Source organism: Mastomys coucha, unplaced genomic scaffold, assembly GCF_008632895.1.
Source record: "Mastomys coucha isolate ucsf_1 unplaced genomic scaffold, UCSF_Mcou_1 pScaffold6, whole genome shotgun sequence".
Taxonomy (NCBI): Eukaryota; Metazoa; Chordata; class Mammalia; order Rodentia; family Muridae; genus Mastomys; species Mastomys coucha.
Genome location: NW_022196912.1, coordinates 21,811,135 through 21,829,957, shown reverse-complemented (window position 1 = coordinate 21,829,957; position 18,823 = coordinate 21,811,135). Strand labels below are relative to the sequence as shown.

The window sequence follows — 18,823 nt, the reverse complement described above, 5'->3', positions numbered from 1 at the left end:
ATACATACCACACACACCACATACACACATACCACACAACACACACATACAGACACATTTACACACTACACACACACAAACACAATACACACCACATATAACACACACATACAAACATACCCCACACACTACATATATACTACACCACACACACAGAGAGACACGACACACATACATACATACATACATACCACACACCACACACACATATACACACTACACACTCACACACATACATACCATGACACACATACACACAGAGACACATACTACACACACACAAACACAACACAGACACACACACATGCCACACATACCACCTGCATACACACCATACACACACCACATGCACACATCTATGTACACCACACCACACATATACACACCACACACACACTGTTACTAGACACTGACTTATTGTGACCTAGAGGAAGAAAAGCATAAGGCTGTGGAAGGGTTAAATCTATCCAGAGAAAGAAATTTAAAAACAGCTTTGGAAACTTGCAAAATGAGTGCTAGGACATCTGCGAGGTACACAGAAAGAAGAAAGCTGAGTCTCAGACACTCCATCCAATGGCTGCTCAGCGCAGGAAAGGAAGGCAGAAAGCTCATTTGAAAGTTAAGCCTGCCAAGGTTGCCTGTTTGCATTATTTCTGCTGGCCCTCAGGGCTTCAGACTTGTCCCCCTCATCCCCACCTCATATCTAATCATCTTCCCCTCTTCCCCTCTCTGTTGCCTTTCCATCCCAGGTCCCTCCTTTCCTCCCTCCCTCCCTCCCTCCCCCACTCCTGTGGTTGCTTTCTTCTCCTTCCCAAGTGCGATCGAGGCATCCTCACTTGGGCCCTTCGGCTTCTTAGCCTTCTTGACTTCTGTGGATTGTATCCTAGGAATAATGTACGTTTTTGGCTAATATCTACTTATTAGTGAGTACATACCATGCATATCCTTTTGGGTCTCAGTTACTTCACTTAGGATGTACCAAAGACCTGTGAGGTGACAGACTCTCAGGACTCAAAGAGAAAGATCTTAGATGAAATGCCCTACAGTGGAGAGAGGGAACTTGTAGAGCCCACCTCCAGTAAAAAGGCAGGGCATCAAATAGAGAGATGGGGTTGCCATCCCACAGTCAAAAACTCTGACCCAGAATTGTTCCTATCTGAAAGAACTACAGCAACAAAAATGGAGGAAAGCTTGAGGAAAAGGAGGTTGAGTGATAGGCTCAAATTAGGATCCAGCTCAGGAGGAGACCCCAAGGCCTGTCACTGTTACTGATGCTAGGGTGTGCTTACAAACAGGGGCTTAGTATGACTGCCTTCCAAAAGGCCCAACAAGCAGCTGAAAGAGTCAGATGCAGATATTTACACCCAACCAGTGAACAGAAGCTGGTGACCCCTGTGATTGAATTGGGGAACAGCTGGAAGAAGCTGAGGAGGAAGGAAACCCTATAGGAGAACCAGCAGACTCAACTAACCTGGACCCCCAAGATCTCTCAGACACCGAGCCACCAACCAGGCAGCATACACCAGCTGATATGAGGCCCCCAAAACATATACAGCAGACTGCCAGGTCTGGACTCAAGTCAGAGAAGATGCACCCAACCCTTGAGAGACTTAGGGCCCTAGTGAGTGGGGAGGTCTGGTAGGGGGGGAACCCTTTTGGGGGTGAGCTGTGGGATGTGGAACAGCAGTTGGAGGATGGACTGGGAGAAGGATACAGTCTGGACTGTAATAAAAGATTAAAGAATAAAAAAAGAAAAGAAAAGAAAAGAAAGTTAAGCCAGGCGGCCCTGTGAAAAGAGACTGGCAGTCTTTCCAAAGGACAAGCTCACAGCCCACACAAGCCTTAAACCTAGCTGCAGGTTTGCTGGGACAGTGACAGCTCTGGTTCTGAAGGCCAACAGTAGAGAGAAACGGCCCAGTTCAGAAGCCTGAGAACAGAGAACAGTCTCAACCTAACGAGCCTGGAATCAACCTGCCACATTCCCTGGGGAAAAGGCAACCCCAGAAAGCTGTTGTAGAGAGTGGGATATGAAGTGGAAACTTAAGGGTTCTTTGGAAAGTCAGTTGTGTTGGGAGGTGTTTTGCTGGGGCAAATGTGAAGGAAAGATTCATTGAAGAGGACACAGGTGAAAGGCTAAGGCAGACTTGTAAAGGAATGTTTTTGCTGAAGCATACACAGGAGAGATAATGTTCTGCTAAAGCAAGCACATGAAAGGACATGTGATGAAGGAGTCTCTGCTAATGGCAGGCATGTGTTGGTCCACATTACATTGCACAGTTGAGCTCATTTTGTTGGAACGCCATAGAGAGAAATGCACCAATAAAACTTCTGGTGCTGTCCCTTAGCTTCTTACCACTTCTGTGGACTCAGGATGTTTGGCAGAGTGATGTCAGCTGAGACAGACTCATGTGCTGAGGCAAGACCTGTGGAGGACACGTGATGTTCAGAAGGAGTATAAATAGACTTGACGGACAGTGAAGGAGGCTGGATTAGGCTTGCCTGTAGAGCTATCTGTGTAATGCTTGTTAATCTCTCGTCTTTGCTGATCTTCACTTCACTTAAAAAGGCACAGCTGAGAACTTTTCCTGATGGCCCTCTGGGTCCCTCCTGTTGACTTGTGTCAAGGCTGAGGCCTCACTGCCTCTGCTAGGTCATGCCACTGTGACTGATTCAGGTTTGCTATCCCTGCTCTACTGAATTGGACTGCTGATATATCCATAAACTGTTTGTGAGTGGATTGAGCTGCTGCTGCTGACCTGTGAACTGAACTGCCTATTTCCTAACAACATAGATGAGATTTGCTCCAAAGAACCATTCCTAAACAGGTCCACTCCCCCCCCCCCCATATTCTTTCTTTTCTGATAACTCTAGTGGGTGGTGGGCCAGAAGGAAAGTTAAAGTGTTTAAGAACCATCCTTAGAAGTAGGTTTTGAAAAAAGCAATGTAACAGGGACACTGACAAACAAAAATGTAAAAGTGACAGAAGCCTTAGCCCAGACTATGAAAGTGACATAATGTAGGAAAATGCAGTCCTGCCCTTGGTGTCCAACAGCAGAACTCATCAACTGAGAATAGTGCTGATGTCTGATAGCCCTGATCTGAGGTCAATGAGTAGATCAACCTCTGCAGCCATATATCTTTCATGAAGTTCACTAAGCTCCAGAAAACTACGCTACATCCACAACTGTGTACCTCTAGAAGGGTAATTAATGCTTGGTGGCTTTTAAAGGTCTAAAGACAGATCTGAGTAGTGTAGTTGCTTTCTCTACTTTCAGAGTACTTAGGTGACACCACACACACACACACACACACACACACACACCTCCCTAACCAACCAGCATCCAGGGGTGATTGTCTGGGGAGTCTTGAGAGAGTGGTAAAACTGCCCATCACAGACTGCAAAACTAAATGTGTCTAGTAGAAACCCCTGGTATGCAAAGAAAGGAAGTATTAAAGTGAACGAAGTTCTGGCAGACACTGAACATTTGTCCTATACAGGTTCAGTACCAGCACAAGCCATAGGAAGGATAAGAGCCCACAAGTTCAGCGCACCCTATGCTCTTCATGTGCCCACTAGGAACCCTATGCTCTGCATGTGCCCACAAGTGCAACGCACCCTATGCTCTGCATGTGCCCACTAGTTTCCAACTTTCAAATTCCCAGGAACAAAACCTGTTCTACACTTCATTTTCTCTTCTTTTTTTATCTGTTCTTGGCTCTTATGTTGCTTTTTTTTTTTCATTTTATTTATATTTTAGTAGTATTTTTACTTTATCATATTAAAAAACTTAGAATAATTAAGGATTATCATGAATCCAAACTTTGAAAGCCTATGAGATAAAACAAAAGCTGGGATATAAAGCAAATGTGTATACAATCTATTCCATAAAACTGTAACATGATTTGTTTTCAAATCTAGAGAGAGTTGAACGTATAAGAATAAGAGACATTTAGAACTCTAAGTAGTCATGACCAGAGAAGAAATTCTCAAGAAGCATTATAACCAAACATAAAAACACAAGTCAAAAAAAAAAAAAAAACCCATCAAAACTGTAAAAAGAAAAAAATTTGCCAACCCTCTTAAAAAGGCAAATATGCCAATGTATCATCAAATCCTTCTTCAGCAACTGTAAAAGCCAGATAAACACAAAAGGACATATTTAAACTGTGAAAAAATAATAACTGCCCATCAAGAGTGCTATATCTCACAAAGCTGTTTTACAATTAAAAGGAAAGGCAGGTATTTCAAAACAAGATCAAAATCAGAAAGGCCATAACTACCAAGTTAGTACTGTAAGAGATACTTTAAAAATATGCATATGTTTGGAGGACAGATAGTCTCAATCATGACAACATAATAGAGAATAAATTTCAAGAAAGGAACACTCTATCATGTATAATACAGTAAATTTATAGACCTTCAATACTAATAAAGGAACAAAAATTACAACACAAAGAGAATGCAGATACAAGAAAAACAATAATCTAGCCAAACAGAAAAAAAAACAATAATCTAGCCAAACAGAAAAAAAAAATAAAAGGAATTAGTCAGTATCTCCCAGTAACAGCTTTAAATATAAATGGCTTCAACTCACCAATAAAGACTGGCTGACTAAATTAAAACCTAAGACCCAACTATCTAATGTCTCCATGAAACACATTTCACTGGCAATGATAGCTACAGCCTGAGGGTCAATGGATGAATTAATTATCAAGCAAATAGAAGCTGAAATCAATCTGTTATCACTATTACTGGTATATGATGAAGAAGACTTCAAACAAAATTAATCAGAAGAGACAAAGATAATCACTATATATTACTGAAAGGAACAATTCACCAAGAAGATTAACAATTATAAATATGTATGTGCTGAATGACGAAGCTCCCAATTTTGTAAAACAAAAAGGTTGGACTTAAAAGGTCAAATGGATGCTGATACAATAAAAGTGGGGATTTCAATACCCCGTTCTGATTTTTGGATATTTAATTCAAACTACAAAGTAACAAAGAAACTTCAAAGAGCATCCCTCTAAAAATGAAGGAAGAAAAGAGAAAAAACTTCTTAGATAAAAATATACTATATGTCAAACAGACTTAGTAAATATCCACCCAACACAAGTAGACCATGAATTCTTCTTAGTACTCCACAAAAACTTGTCTAAAATAGATCACATTCTAGGCCACAAAACAAACCTTAACAAATATAAAAGGAATAAAATAATGTCTTAGATCAAATCAGATAATAATGAAATAAAATTTAAAATTAATAGCAAAAGGAACCATAAAAATTTTACAAATACGTGAAGACTGAACAATAGCCTCTTGAATGACCACTGGATTGTTGGAAAAAGGAGGAGAAGGGGATACAAAACTCCTGAAAACTGAGTGAATAAATGAAACCATCTTAGTTTCATTTGCTATTACCATAACAAAAGAGTTTGAAAAAACACAATTTAATGAAGGTATTTATTTGGTTTACAATAACATGTTACAGAGCATCATTGTAGTAAAATCACAGTAGCTGGAACTTGAAGCAGCTAATCATGAGCAGATAGACAATAAATGTGTGTTGTGTTCAGCAAACTTTTTCCATTCTTCTACAGTTCAGAATTATCTAAGTAGGGAATGCTGCCACCCACACCAGGCAGGTTTTCCCACCTTTATTAACATAAATGAGATAATCCCTCACAGACACACTCACAACACCAATTACACAATCCTGATCAGACTTACTTCACAAGTGATTCCATATTGTTTCAAGTTAACAATTAAAACTAACCATCAAAACAGTGAACCAGTATATTTAGAACATAGCTAAGACAGTTCTAAGGCAGAAGAAAGTCCATAGCTATTGGTACTTCCTTTAAAAAATCAGAGAGATCTCAAGTAAATAACCTAGGTCTTAGAAAAAGCAAGAACAAAAACAAGCCAAACTCAAAAGCAGTTGATGACAAGAAATGACAGAATTCAAAAGAACAACACACCAAGTTTGTTATTTAAAAACTTATATTGCAGGGACAAAGGTAGAGCAGAGTCTGGGAGAATGGCCAACCAATGACTATCCCAGCTTGAGACCCATGGGCATTAGTAGTGTCCCTGACACTACTAATGCTCCTCTGTTACGCTTGCAGACAGGAACCTAGCATAAGTGTCCTCTGAGAGGCTCCACCCAGACTCCAATGGAAAGAGAAGCAGAGACTCACACCCAAACAATAGATGGAGCTCAGGAAGATCGGCAGGATTACTAAAGTAAAGATGGCCATCCTTTGACAGCCATAAGAACTGACAGTTTGATTGAGTGAGTAATAGTTACCTGTCCCACCAGTAGCCATCCCTCACATTGGAGCTGTTTTGTGCAGGAGCCAATAACTACAGAATTCCTGGTAACTTCCAAGATGTCCTTGTTCTCATAGCCTCATTAAGTAGTTAACATTTATTATGACCCATAGTACACTTAAGTAACATTAAAAATTACTAACACTTATGGGGAAAAAAGATGGCCATCTAGCAGGAAGCAATATACAGATTCAAAAAAAAAAATCTCCATCAAAATTCCAACTCAGTTTTTCATAGAGTTAGAGCAATTCTCAAATTCATTTGGAATAACAAAAAACCCAGGATAGCGAAAACTATTCTCAACAATAAAAGAACTTCTGGGGAAATCACCATCCCTGACCTCAAGCTGTACTACAGAACAATAGTGATAAAAAAATGACTGTATTACAAAAAGGCAATCCACACATTCAAGGCAATACCATCAAAATTCTAATGACACACTTCACAGAGCTAGAAAATAAAATGCTAAAATTCATGTGAAACAGAAACTTTCTTCAATGGCTAAACCAATTAGGTAGAGAGATAGATGTTAGAAATATCAAAACACTGTATATCAAACTATATTACAGAGCCACAGTAACAAAAACAGAAAGATTCTGGCACAAAACCAGACCAATGAGAAGAATAGAGAACCCACATGGCTATAGCCACCCAATCTTTGAAAATGGGGTAAGAGAGAATATTCTGGAGAGAATAGCGACCATGACACATTTGCAAGAAGGCATGCAACAAGGGTAACTATGGGAATGTGTTGCCTCTGGGCAGCTAATGATGACGTGTCTTCTTGTCTCAGGTTGTCTGATGGTCCCCATCATTGCCAGGCAGGGCTGGCCAAAGAGGTCGCCTGATTGCTACACTGATTGTAAGTGGTAATCTTCTCTGTGACTCACATGTAAAGAAACAACATTCCATTTTCATTAAAAATGCATTTTCAGTTTCAACAAAGATGCATAAGGAGAGACTTTCTGAATTTTCCCTAAAATCACAGAAAAGGATACAAAGAACTGAAAAACGAGATCACATGAAACAATCACTCAGTGAAGAGACAGTCCACAGAATGGGAAAATAACCTTTGCCAATTATGTCTCTGACAGCAGGTTGATGTGTAGAATCTACAAAGAACTACAGAAAGTAAATCAATAATCAAATCACCCAGTCAGTAAATGGCCTAATAAACTGAATAGACACTTTTAAAGGAAAGAAAGAAAAGGCCAACAATATTTTTAATTACTTTATGTTATTATTTGTGCATTTAGGTGTTTTGCCTGTAAATATATATATATTTGCTTCATGTATATATGTCTGTGTATCCATTCAGTGCCCTCCCAGAGAGCAGAAGAGAGCAACAGATCTCATGGGGCTGGAGTTACAGACTGTTGTGAGCTACCCTGGAGATCAAACCTGGGTCCTCTGCTAGAGCAGCCGGTGCTCCTAACCATTACTTTGTGTCCCCCCACCCACCCCACAACACCCCCCGATAGATACCCTTTTAAAGTTTCCAACATTCTTAGACATAGAGACGTGGGGATTAAAATGACTTTGGGATTCCATTCCTGGTTGGAATGGCTGTCATAAAGAAAGCCCTTAGGATTAGAGGAAACAACTATATATTTCTTCCTTTGACATCACTGGTGGGAATGTAGACTACTATAGCCACTTGGAAATCAGTATGTAGATTACTCAAAAAAAAAAACCCTAAAGCTAGAACTAACATATGATCCAGCTATACCACTCCATGGTACACACCCAAAGGAGTCTAAGTAAGCATACCCAAGAGAGACGTGTGGAACTTTTCATAATGTTCAAGCCATGGAACCACCAACACATCCATCATCAGATGAAAGCATAAAGAAAATGAGGTAGACACACTGGAATTTTATTCATCTGTAAGGAGTGTAAATATGACATTGGCAGAAAGTAGATAGACCTGGGGTCACTGTGCTGAGTGAAAAAAGATGGGCTCTGGAAGAAAAATGTATGCTGTCTGTCACATGTGGGATCTAGAGTTAAGTGTCTGTACATGTGCTTTTTGCTTGCTGTCTTTGTGTTTCCTTGGTGACTTTAACTAACCTGCTTGTGAGCGCATCTCCTCAGCTGTCTCCACCACTGCTGCTGTCTCTGCTGCTGCATTCCTTTGCTGATAGCAGATCCCAGCTTCTTCAGGCCAACAGGGATTGAGGACAAGTGGCCATGCGAGGAATCCTCCAGGCTATCTGTCAGCACCATATGGAGCTTCTGGGCAACTCAGCCCTATGATCTAAGCAGTTACTGAGTTCTCAGCCTTTCCTGCGTAAAGTCTAGTGGCTATTGTTAGACTACCTAGATCATATCGTGAAAGCCAATCTGATAAAGCCCTGTTACTATATATCCATTCTAGTGACTCTGTCCCTCCAGGGAACCCTGACTAATACACTGTAAGAACAAAGACTTCCCTAGCAATGCTGTTCATAACAGACCCCCATACACTTAACTCTAATAGTCATCCACCAAAGAACAGACAAGCTTGTGCTTTGCTATAATACTGCATAACAACAGAAATGAGAAACTGTGGCTGCCTATGACAAAATGGATGTGTCTCACAAAATGATACAGAGCAAAAGCCAGACTTGGAAGGGTACAGACTGTATGACTCATTAAATGCTACACTAAAATATTGGCAAAATGAATTGTTGGCATTGCAAGTGTATCTTCCAGGGTGCTCCTCCTCTTCTTCTTCCATCTCCTCCTCCTTCTCCTCCTCACCCTCCTCTTCTTCCTCTTGCTCCTCCTCCTCTTTGTAGAAGTAGGCATAGTCACATAGAAGTATTTTCGGTGGAATTTATCAAGCTAGGATAGAATACCTAAGTAGGAGCTCTGGAGGGGTCATAAAATAATATATAAGGGTAGAAAGGGGGCATTCTGGAAATTTCCAAAAAGAGTAGAAAGGGAGAGCTGTGAGTGGGTATGGTCAAGATACATTGTAAACAACTATGAAGGGAGAGCTGTGAGTGGGTATGGTCAAGATACATTGTAAACAACTATGAAACTGCCAAAGAATAAATGAAAATTGTTCTTGATGGAAAAAATGGTAGGCAGTAAGGAATACTTTATTGCTAACATTGTTTAACATGCTGATAAAAAGCTGACAGTTTCTCCCATGTGCTCCACTTCTCTATGGTGAGCTCCTTATCTGAAGACAGGGCGGATGGTTCTCCCCTCCTAATACTACCTATCAAACTGCACACATAGGATTTTATGATTTTTGTTACATTGTATTTAAATGTTCACTTTAAAATTTAATGGCAGCAATTAAAGAGATACAATATATCATTTCTAAATCAGAAAATATTAATATAAAAGATCAACCCAAATTATTTATTTCATGATAGGAGCTGTTTCAGAGAAAGGAAAATGGAATATTAATTCTCTCTCTCTCTCTCTCTCTCTCTCTCTCTCTCTCTCTCTCTCTCTCTCTCTCTCACACACACACACACACACACACACACACACACACACGAAGAACTTACACACTAATTTCTCTCACTGTCCTCTCATAGAGAAGTACTTGGGTCCAGTCATGTGGTCAGTGAGGCGAGGCCTGGGGAACTTCTACCTGTGACCAGAAGGAGCTCAAGCAGTACTCTAAAAGATCTAGGACTGTCCCTGTAGAAGGTGCTTCCGTAAATCCCTCAGACCTTGGTGGAGTTACTGGTAGATGAATACTAGGCGAGGGTGGCAAAGCAGCAGTATAGGCTACATTAGAGCCTCTGCCAACTTCATAAAGTCAACTCATGGCATCAAAGGATCTGACCAAAGGAGCCGCATCCAGACAAGCAAGGAGGGATGTGTTTAACCACGAGGTGAGTTAGCGATGTCAACACTTGGCTTGTGGCTCTTTGTGGTTTTCAAATGTACTCTCATATAACATCCTGTTCTGTTTCCTGAGGCACTCCATAAAATTACAAGAGACTAATAAAACAATTAGCATGTATGAAATTTTGGAAATAGGAGAAGAAAAGGCCACCTATAAATGATCACACTTCACGTTTTTGGTAGTAGTTCACAATCTGCGAACTAGTTTTGTTATGTTTTTCTTTATAATCATACTGAATATATAGATTTGCACAGCAGAGCTTGTCATATCTACTTAAAAACAAGTAACATGTGGTCCCAAGAAGTAAAATAATGTGCCCAATGACACAGGAATATTGAGTGAGGAAAGCTGGGTCTGGAATCACAAACACTGACACTTCCTTACACACTTAAATGAGTTTAAGACCAGAACAGAGTCTGAATGCTGAGCAACTCCGCCGATTCAGATAGCATACTGCCCTTTCTGAGATGGAGGGAAGAGAAGTCTACAGAAGAGAACCACATGGCTGAGGCTGTTGGGTTGGCATCAGCAGCAACAGCACATGGGCCAGCAAGGAGAGCCCTAGCTGGCTTCCTGCAACCTAATCTAGCTCTGGGCAACACAGGAGACCAGGAACTGGTAGAAAGTAGATGGCTCCAGCTAAATTGGGTAAGAAGACTGTGCACAGTGTGTGGAAAGAGCTATAGAAAAAACTCACCAAAAAGCAATAAAACTTCCTGAGTGTGCAAATGGTGGTATTAGAGGCTGTGGAATTCTGGGACTATAAGAGAACACAGTCCCTAAATCACATGCAACAAGGAAGGGGCGTGGAAGGAACATCCAATCCTTCATCTCCTCCTAGCACTGAACTTTCCAGCATCATCTCTCAAGTGTTGAAATCAACCAACGGTTACAGAACCTGGAGAAAGCCCCTGCTCAGCCTCCGAGAGCAGGAGAAGCATTGGTAAAGGGAGTGTTTCTTACATTACTTTTCCCCTTGCTTCATCCTAGGTAAGTCCAAATGTCTATGAAGTTGATCTAGACTGATTTATTGGAGTAATGCATCAGAATTTAGCTCTGATCTGTGGGTCTACAACAAGGAGAAGCCAACTACCATCTACAGACTGGATCTAGCTCAGAGCCTGTTTATACTATTTTACATGGACATCACCAACCACCTCCATTTGTGCAGGGAGTCTCGGGAAGGCTTTCGAACTATGAAAGCCAGGTTGGACAGTTGTAACAGACTTAATAGCCTGCACAGCTAAGATATTTATTTACTAGCTGGCTGTTCATAGTAAAACCCTTCTGAGCAGGGCAATGTGGCACACGCCTTTAATCCCAGCACTTGGGAGGCAGAGGCAGACAGATTTCTGAGTTTGAGGTCAGCCTGGTCTACAGAGTGAGTTCCAGGACAGCCAGGGCAGAGAAACCCTGTCTTGAAAAACCAATAAATAAATAAATAAATAAATAAAATAACCTTCTGACCCAAGTCTACAGGAATGACATTCATTCTACAAGTATTTATTGAATGTTGACTATTGCCAGACACTATTTCAGATACTAATGACAGAACAGTGAACAAAATAAGCAAACTCCCTGTCCTTATAAAACTTGTGTGTATGGTCAGGGGCTGCTAGACACACGAATAGGAGATCATCTGGAATCTAGAACTCAGTGAGTTCTATGAAAGCAGTAGAAGAGGTCCAGATGTGCTAGAGTGATATGTGAAGTATGACATAATTGTTTATTATCCTTTATCTTAATCACATCACAGAACTCCAACATAAAGCAACAGGTTAATACACTCCCAATGTTTCTCATGAAGAGGAAAATTGAACACACATTGGCCTAAGATCACTTAATCAGTCTGGGTGTTTGCTGGGATTTGAGCTTGCAGCTGTCTGTCCCACTGGCCGACATTGTACTACCCTGGAAAATGAGGTTCCAATTAAACAAAACAAAGGAACTTCTGATGAGTTTTCTTTCTGATACTGAAAGGTGAACATGGCTAGTCATGATCACGCACTTATGGTTGATTTGCTCAAGGTCACACTGTGAGTTAGCAGCCAACAAGGCATAGCACCCAGCTCTTCTAAATCTAAAACCACACATTTAACTTCCCATAGTAAAGAAAATTACAGGGCTGGTGAGATGGCTCAGTGGGTAAGAGCACCAACTGCTCTTCCGAAAGTCCTGAGTTCAAATCCCAGCAGCCATATGGTGGCTCACAACCACCAGTAATAAGACCTAATGCCCTCTTCTGGTGCATTTGAAGACAGCTACAGTGTACTTATTTATAATAATTAATAAGTTTTTGAGCTGGAGCGAGCAGGGACTGAGCGAGCAGACTCTACCGGAGTGAGTGAGGTCTACCAGAGCAAGCAGATATCCTAAAGTCAATTCCCAACAACCAGATGAAGGCTCACAATATCTATACAGCTACAGTGTATACTCATATACATGAAATAAATAAATCTTTTTCAAAAAAAAAGAAAATTACTTCGTGTGAGTATTTGTAACACACTTTAGTGCTTGTGAGTGGGAGGGGGAATACATCCAAAGCGTTCATGCTGATACCAGTGGAAGATGCTGGGTATCCTGCTCTATCACCCTTTCTGTTGCTTGAGCCAATGTCTCTCACTGAGCCTAGAGTTTGCCATTTCAGCTAGAAATGGCAAACTGGTATCCAGCAAGTCCAGGCTGCCCTCCGCCTCAATGCTGGTGCTGCAGGTCCAGCAAGTCCACGCCATCCTCCAGTCTCAATGCTGGTGCTGCAGGCATATACACAGTTATGTCCAACTGTTTCTGTGTGTGCTGGGGACTGGACCCAACTTCTTGTGCCTGTGGATCAAGTGCTCTTAGCTATAGAACCATGTCCCCAGCTCCTAAACAAAATGTGAACAGAAAACTTTCGAGTCACTCAGAACAGAGAAAAGTTCCAGATGACTGTTAAAAGTGACTCAGAAAACAAAGAACACTGCTTGGCTCGGGGATGTACCTAAGCAAGGGACCCAGGATGGAAACCCTGCTAAACACATACTTCCCCCATCACTGTGGCTTAGCTTTCCTGGGTCAGATTTTGCCAAAATATATATAATCAATTCCTTTCCCATTTCCAAAGGCCAAATTCTAATCACCTATGCATGAGAGTTGTTGGATCCAGATTATAAAAAATAACGTGACTCTTATATAAGCACAAAAAGAGAAGTTTTCTCCCTTAGATGTCCATTCTAACAGGCTCCTCTTCTTGGCTGGTATGGTCTAGGGAGCTCTATGTAGGAAGCTCGGGGTCATAAAAAGCTTGTCATTTATTCTCCCTCCAACTAATGAAGTCCCTAGGCTAGGAGAGCTATTAAGTTTCAGTGCCAAGTATTAGTACCTTTTCCTGATTGTGATGATTCAACAGCCTCCAGTGAGGGTGAATCACAGGAAGAGCTGGGAAGCTGGACGTGGCCCTAGGGCCCAGACAAGTCATGTTCATGGACCTCACCTGGCAATCACATCAGCCAGCAGCTGGGCCCTTGGAAAAAATATCATCAGCATCATTCCATCTAGTTGCCATCACTCTGGACATGGCTGTTTAGTCCTTGCCCTCAAAGCCAGGATGTTATCAAGGTTGAGGATGGATTTTGGATCAGTTAGAAAAGAGATGATAACTCCAGAGGACACTGAAGCTATAGAATGAATGTCTCAAAAGTCTTCCATGAATACTCTCATGCCAAGGGAAGGCCAAAGCGCTAATAGAAAAAGCTGAAAGATGAAAGAGCTGAATTAAAAAAAACAAAGGAAATGACCTAAGTGGTCTTCGGGTAATCGGGTTTTATAGAGAATGGGAGGGAAGGGAATGGGATTATTATAATATGGTGCTTCCTGCCAGGAAGGAGGCAGTTTCCTAAATGAGATGCACACGGTAGTCAGACAACAGCCGCCTTCACTTGGCACTCGTAGCAGTGATCTCCACAGCGCACTTCTTTAATGCCACTGGTCAAACTTCTGAAAGACACTATCCACCTTCAAGCACAAGTGAATGACCAATCCCAGCCCAAATGCCTACAATTCTTCACCAAGTGGCTATCCATATAAAACACATAATAGGAGAGCCCAGCTAGGGGACATAGACCCTAGCTCCACCTTATAGAGACCACAGGGGACCTGGGCAAATAGATACAGAAGTAAATGCACAGAAAAGCACACCACGCATCCTGTGCAGCCCTAAGAGTAGAGGCAAACAGGCTGGTGCATCAGACATGGAGAGTCAAGGAAGTCAAGTTTGAACACCAGATTCTCTCTTGGGTCTTGAGCTAGTTTGAGTAAGCCCTTCTCTCCTGAAACTGGACCGTGCTGGACTTAATTATTCTCTCCTCCATTGACCTGTGTAGACTATTATATATGAAGAAAAGGTAATGGCTTCATTTTAGCTTTAAAAAAAGTAAGGAAATGCAGCACCAGGAGAAATACTGTCTGGAGTCTATAGATCTTAGTTCATGACAGGGTCGGAACTACTCAGTGTGACTTTGTGCAAGTTACCCCTGATCTCCAGCATAGACTTCTTCATTGTTAAAAGGGTCAGTGGCTGCCAGCCTACACTCCATAAACTCATGCTCAAAGTTCTGTAGTGATAATAGAGTTTTACTATGTCAGACCCAAGCCAACTCCTAATGGAAAGTATACATTTTTCTACCAGTAAGATACAGAAGGCCTGACCCCTTTCTTGCACACAGCTCCTGAGGCACTACACAGACACCAGCTCTGTCCACCTGTCTACCCCCCTGTGGTGTGGCAAATCTCTTGCAGAGAGCTATATCTTGCATATTCTATAAGTAACAAAAGTAGTCCGCTAGATAATACCCTGGGATACAGAGGTGAACATTACAATCCAGTGATTCTTAAAGTTGGACCTCCTGTAAGTCAACCTTAGTTACAGGTGAATACTATGGTTCCATGGCTTTGTAGTCCATCATTTGTGAAAAGAGAGGAGCAGTTGCATCTAGTTTTCTTTTTTGGTTTTCAGTGACTATGTAACAAATTACTACAGACCTAACAGCTTAAAACAATACATAAAAAAAATAATTTAAAGAGAAAAAAACAAAACCAAGAAATCATATTCTACAGGTCTGAGATTGGCCTGTGGCCTGGCTGGCTTCTGCACTCGGGCTACTTATGCCTGCAGAGTTGCCTTTCCCAGGCGGTGTAACATAAGGAATAAGATGGGGTAGCCTTCCACTCTGGATAACACACTCACTTACAATTGTCCTTCCCATGCTTTCTTCTCTAAACTTTCCATTCTCACCACATCCAAGTCAGGATACCGGACTCCACTTCTTTATTTGGCGTTTATACCATTACATTCTCATGTCATTGTGCTTGAAGCATCAACAGAGTTATTTGCTAAGTGTAAATTATTACTTGAAGGTAAACAGGAGAAGAAATAAGTGACCCTGAGCTGTATGAGAAATAGCCCTCTCTACCCTACTGTGCCCCCAAACAGCACTGACAACAATAACGAACACTCTCATTCCTGAAGTTTAGGCATAAGTATGCAAGAGCATTTTCTACAGAATACAATTTCTTAAAGCAAAACAGACAAAAGTAACTAGAGGCTCACAGGTCAGATGACACATTGGGTATCCTCAAACCCTTACCAACTTTTATAGTAATTCTTATAGTGAATAGGAAATTCTGCAGTTGATAAAAATAGTATATATTTTTCAAATCCATACATTCCCCTTTCACAAGTAGATTAACAGGCCCTGGAGGAATACAGATATTTTTTAACTCCCTATTGTAATCCACATAATACTATAATTTATATGGTGGAGCCCAGTGCATGAAGGCAGTTCAATAAATTGGTTGTTGGGGAAAATGGATGAAGCAGTGTTCCAGTGGACATGTTTTAAGAACTGCTAGACTAGACTCCTACTCAGTAGGAAACCCATACCACAAAGTACGGTCTGAATCAATGATGCACAGAATAGTGTTCTGAACTTCATTAATGGATTTTTCTTTTCTCTCTTTGAGAGTGTCTTTCAAACCAACAAGTAAAACTACAAGGGTTGATTCACAAAACTAAACTAAGGGCACCAAGTGGGTTCCTGCAGCCCTCAGGGGCCAATACACATTTAAGGGTCTCACCAGAGCCTAGCCAGGATCCAACAAAGACACAAAAGCATATTCGACTGTTTGAATTCACTCCTGTTACGTGAACTCTTAATCCACATCTGCCCATTGAGGTCTGTGAAAAGCCAACATCGAAGGCTCACTCCTTTAGGTGAAGAACCAGACTGTAATCAATACTGAAAATGTAAATACTATATTAGAAACGGCACATTAAGCTGTAAACAGTTATTAGTTCAATAGTAGGATTGTTTTTAAATCTCTTCTAAGACTTAGATGAAGCAGGAGGATAAGTAGAAGCAACACTTCTGAATAACAGAGATTTGTAAACTTTAGAGTTCTTAGCAACCTTATCTAAAGCTTGTTAAAAAACGAGAGCCCCAGGTGAGGGTAGTGACATACATTTTTAATCCCAGCACTCAGGAGGCAGATGCTGGTGGATCTCTGAGTTTGAGGCCAGCCTGGTTTACACAGTGAGTTCCAAGCCAGCCAAGGGTACACAATGAATTCTCATCTAAAATAAATAAATAAATAAATAAAAGACACACCCCCAACCTGTGCCAAGGCAGAGACTCGGGTGTTTCCGGGGCAGGGCTCAAGAACTGGTTTCACCAGTCCTCTCAGGTGGCCTTCAGTCTGAAGTTGACAGGATCGACACTCACACCACTAAAGAAGAAAGAATACGATTTCTCTGAGTTTGATTCAGAAGCCTACTGAGGGCCTCCAGCTTGAGCCCAAATATCAGTGCTTCATACTTCTTGGATACAAAGCTGTTTGTCCACTTCTAATTACATGTTTCTCCCAGTCCCTTCCCACACTTGCTGACCTCATGAATCATAAAAGGTGGCTGTTTTGTAGTAAATTCATTTTGACATTGTTGAGTATTTATAGGCCTTGGAATAGAGCAATACTAAAGCCATAATATATCTATGTTTGGTTTGTTTGGGTTTTTTCTTTCACTTCTATTCTGATGGTTTGACAATTTGAAAGAATAAAGAAATTTACTATTTCTACCTTTTGCACTTTATCAAAAAAAAAAATGTTCAGGTCATCAGACAAAAGTTTGTGAATAAAATCCACATTGAATTCAAGCAGCAAAGCTGAGCCATTGGGGGAGAGGTGAAGTGTTGCCTTAACAGCCTTTTTCTGTCGGGTTTCCACTCTTGATTTAACTAAAGGCTTCCCCTGACTTTCAAGTGACAAGATGGGTGAACAGCTCATTAGACTCACCAGTGAGGTAGTGAACTCCTCTGGTCAATATTCTTTATCTTTAGAAAGTGGATTAGGGTTGGGAAGATGGTTCTGTGGGTTGGTACACTTGCTACAAGAGGAGCTAAATTCAAATTCTCAGAACTCATGTAAAAAAAAAACTGGGGTGGCCATGCATCCCTGTAACCACAGAGCTGTGGAGAGTGAAAGACGAGGAGCACTGAACTTGCTGGCCACCAGCAAGGTCAATGAGAGATTCTGGCTCAAGAAAATAAGGCAGAGCATAATGGAATGGTTATCTAACATCCTCTAATAGCATCCATACACACATACACACACACACACACACACACACACACCATATACACACATAAATGCACATAAAATAACAAAATAAAAGGTAGTGATTGTTTTGTGTATTGATATGATTAGAGGATCCCCAAAAATATTTGGTTTTATTCTCTTGAACCTGACCTACATGTTAAGTTCCAGGACAGCCAGGCCTACATACAGAGAACCTGTCTCAAAAAATAAGGAAGTTAGAGAAAAATACAACACAACAGCTGATATCGATCTGTAGACCCATGGGCACACACATACACAGAGAGAATACAGAGAATTTGTTTTAAGATCATCAATAACACTGGGCAATGGTGGCGCACACCTTTAATCCCAGCGCTTGGGAGGCAGAGGCAGGCGGATTTCGGAGTTCGAGGCCAGCCTGGTCTACAGAGTGAGTTCCAGGACAGCCAGGGCTATACAGAGAAACCCTGTCTCGAAAAGCCAAAAAAAAAAAAAAAAAGATCATCAATAACCTCCTCCTGTTCTCCACCATGGCGCAAGATCAAGGTGAGAAGGAGAACCCCATGCAGGAACTTCGCATCTGCAAGCTCTGCCTCAATATCTGCGTGGGGGAAAGCAGAGACAGACAGACCTAGGCGGTGAAGGTGTTGGAGCAGCTCACAGGCCGGACCCCTGTGTTTTCCAAAGCTAGATATACCATCAGGTCCTTTGGCATCGGAAGAAATGAGAAGGTTGCTGTTCACTGCACAGTCCGTGGAGCCACGGCAGAGGAAATTCTGGAGAAAAGCTTGAAGGTGCGGGAGTGAGCTGCGGAAAAATAACTTCTCAGATACTGGAAACTTTGGTTTTGGCGTTCAGGAACACATTGACCTGGGCATCAAATATGACTCAAGCATTGGTATCTACGGCCTGGACTTCTAAGTGGTGCTGGGTAGGCCAGGTTTCAGCATCACAGACAAGAAGTGCAGAACAGGCTGCATTGGGGCCAAACATTTTTATCCAAAAGGCCAATAAAACTTTCTCAG

At 41.4% G+C, this 18,823-nt stretch overlaps 1 pseudogene; it reads left to right on the top strand.

The window, feature by feature from the left end:
- The first annotated feature begins 18,328 nt into the window (after positions 1-18,328).
- LOC116080503 lies at positions 18,329-18,812 on the top strand (annotated as a pseudogene).
- Positions 18,813-18,823: the final 11 nt, after the last annotated feature.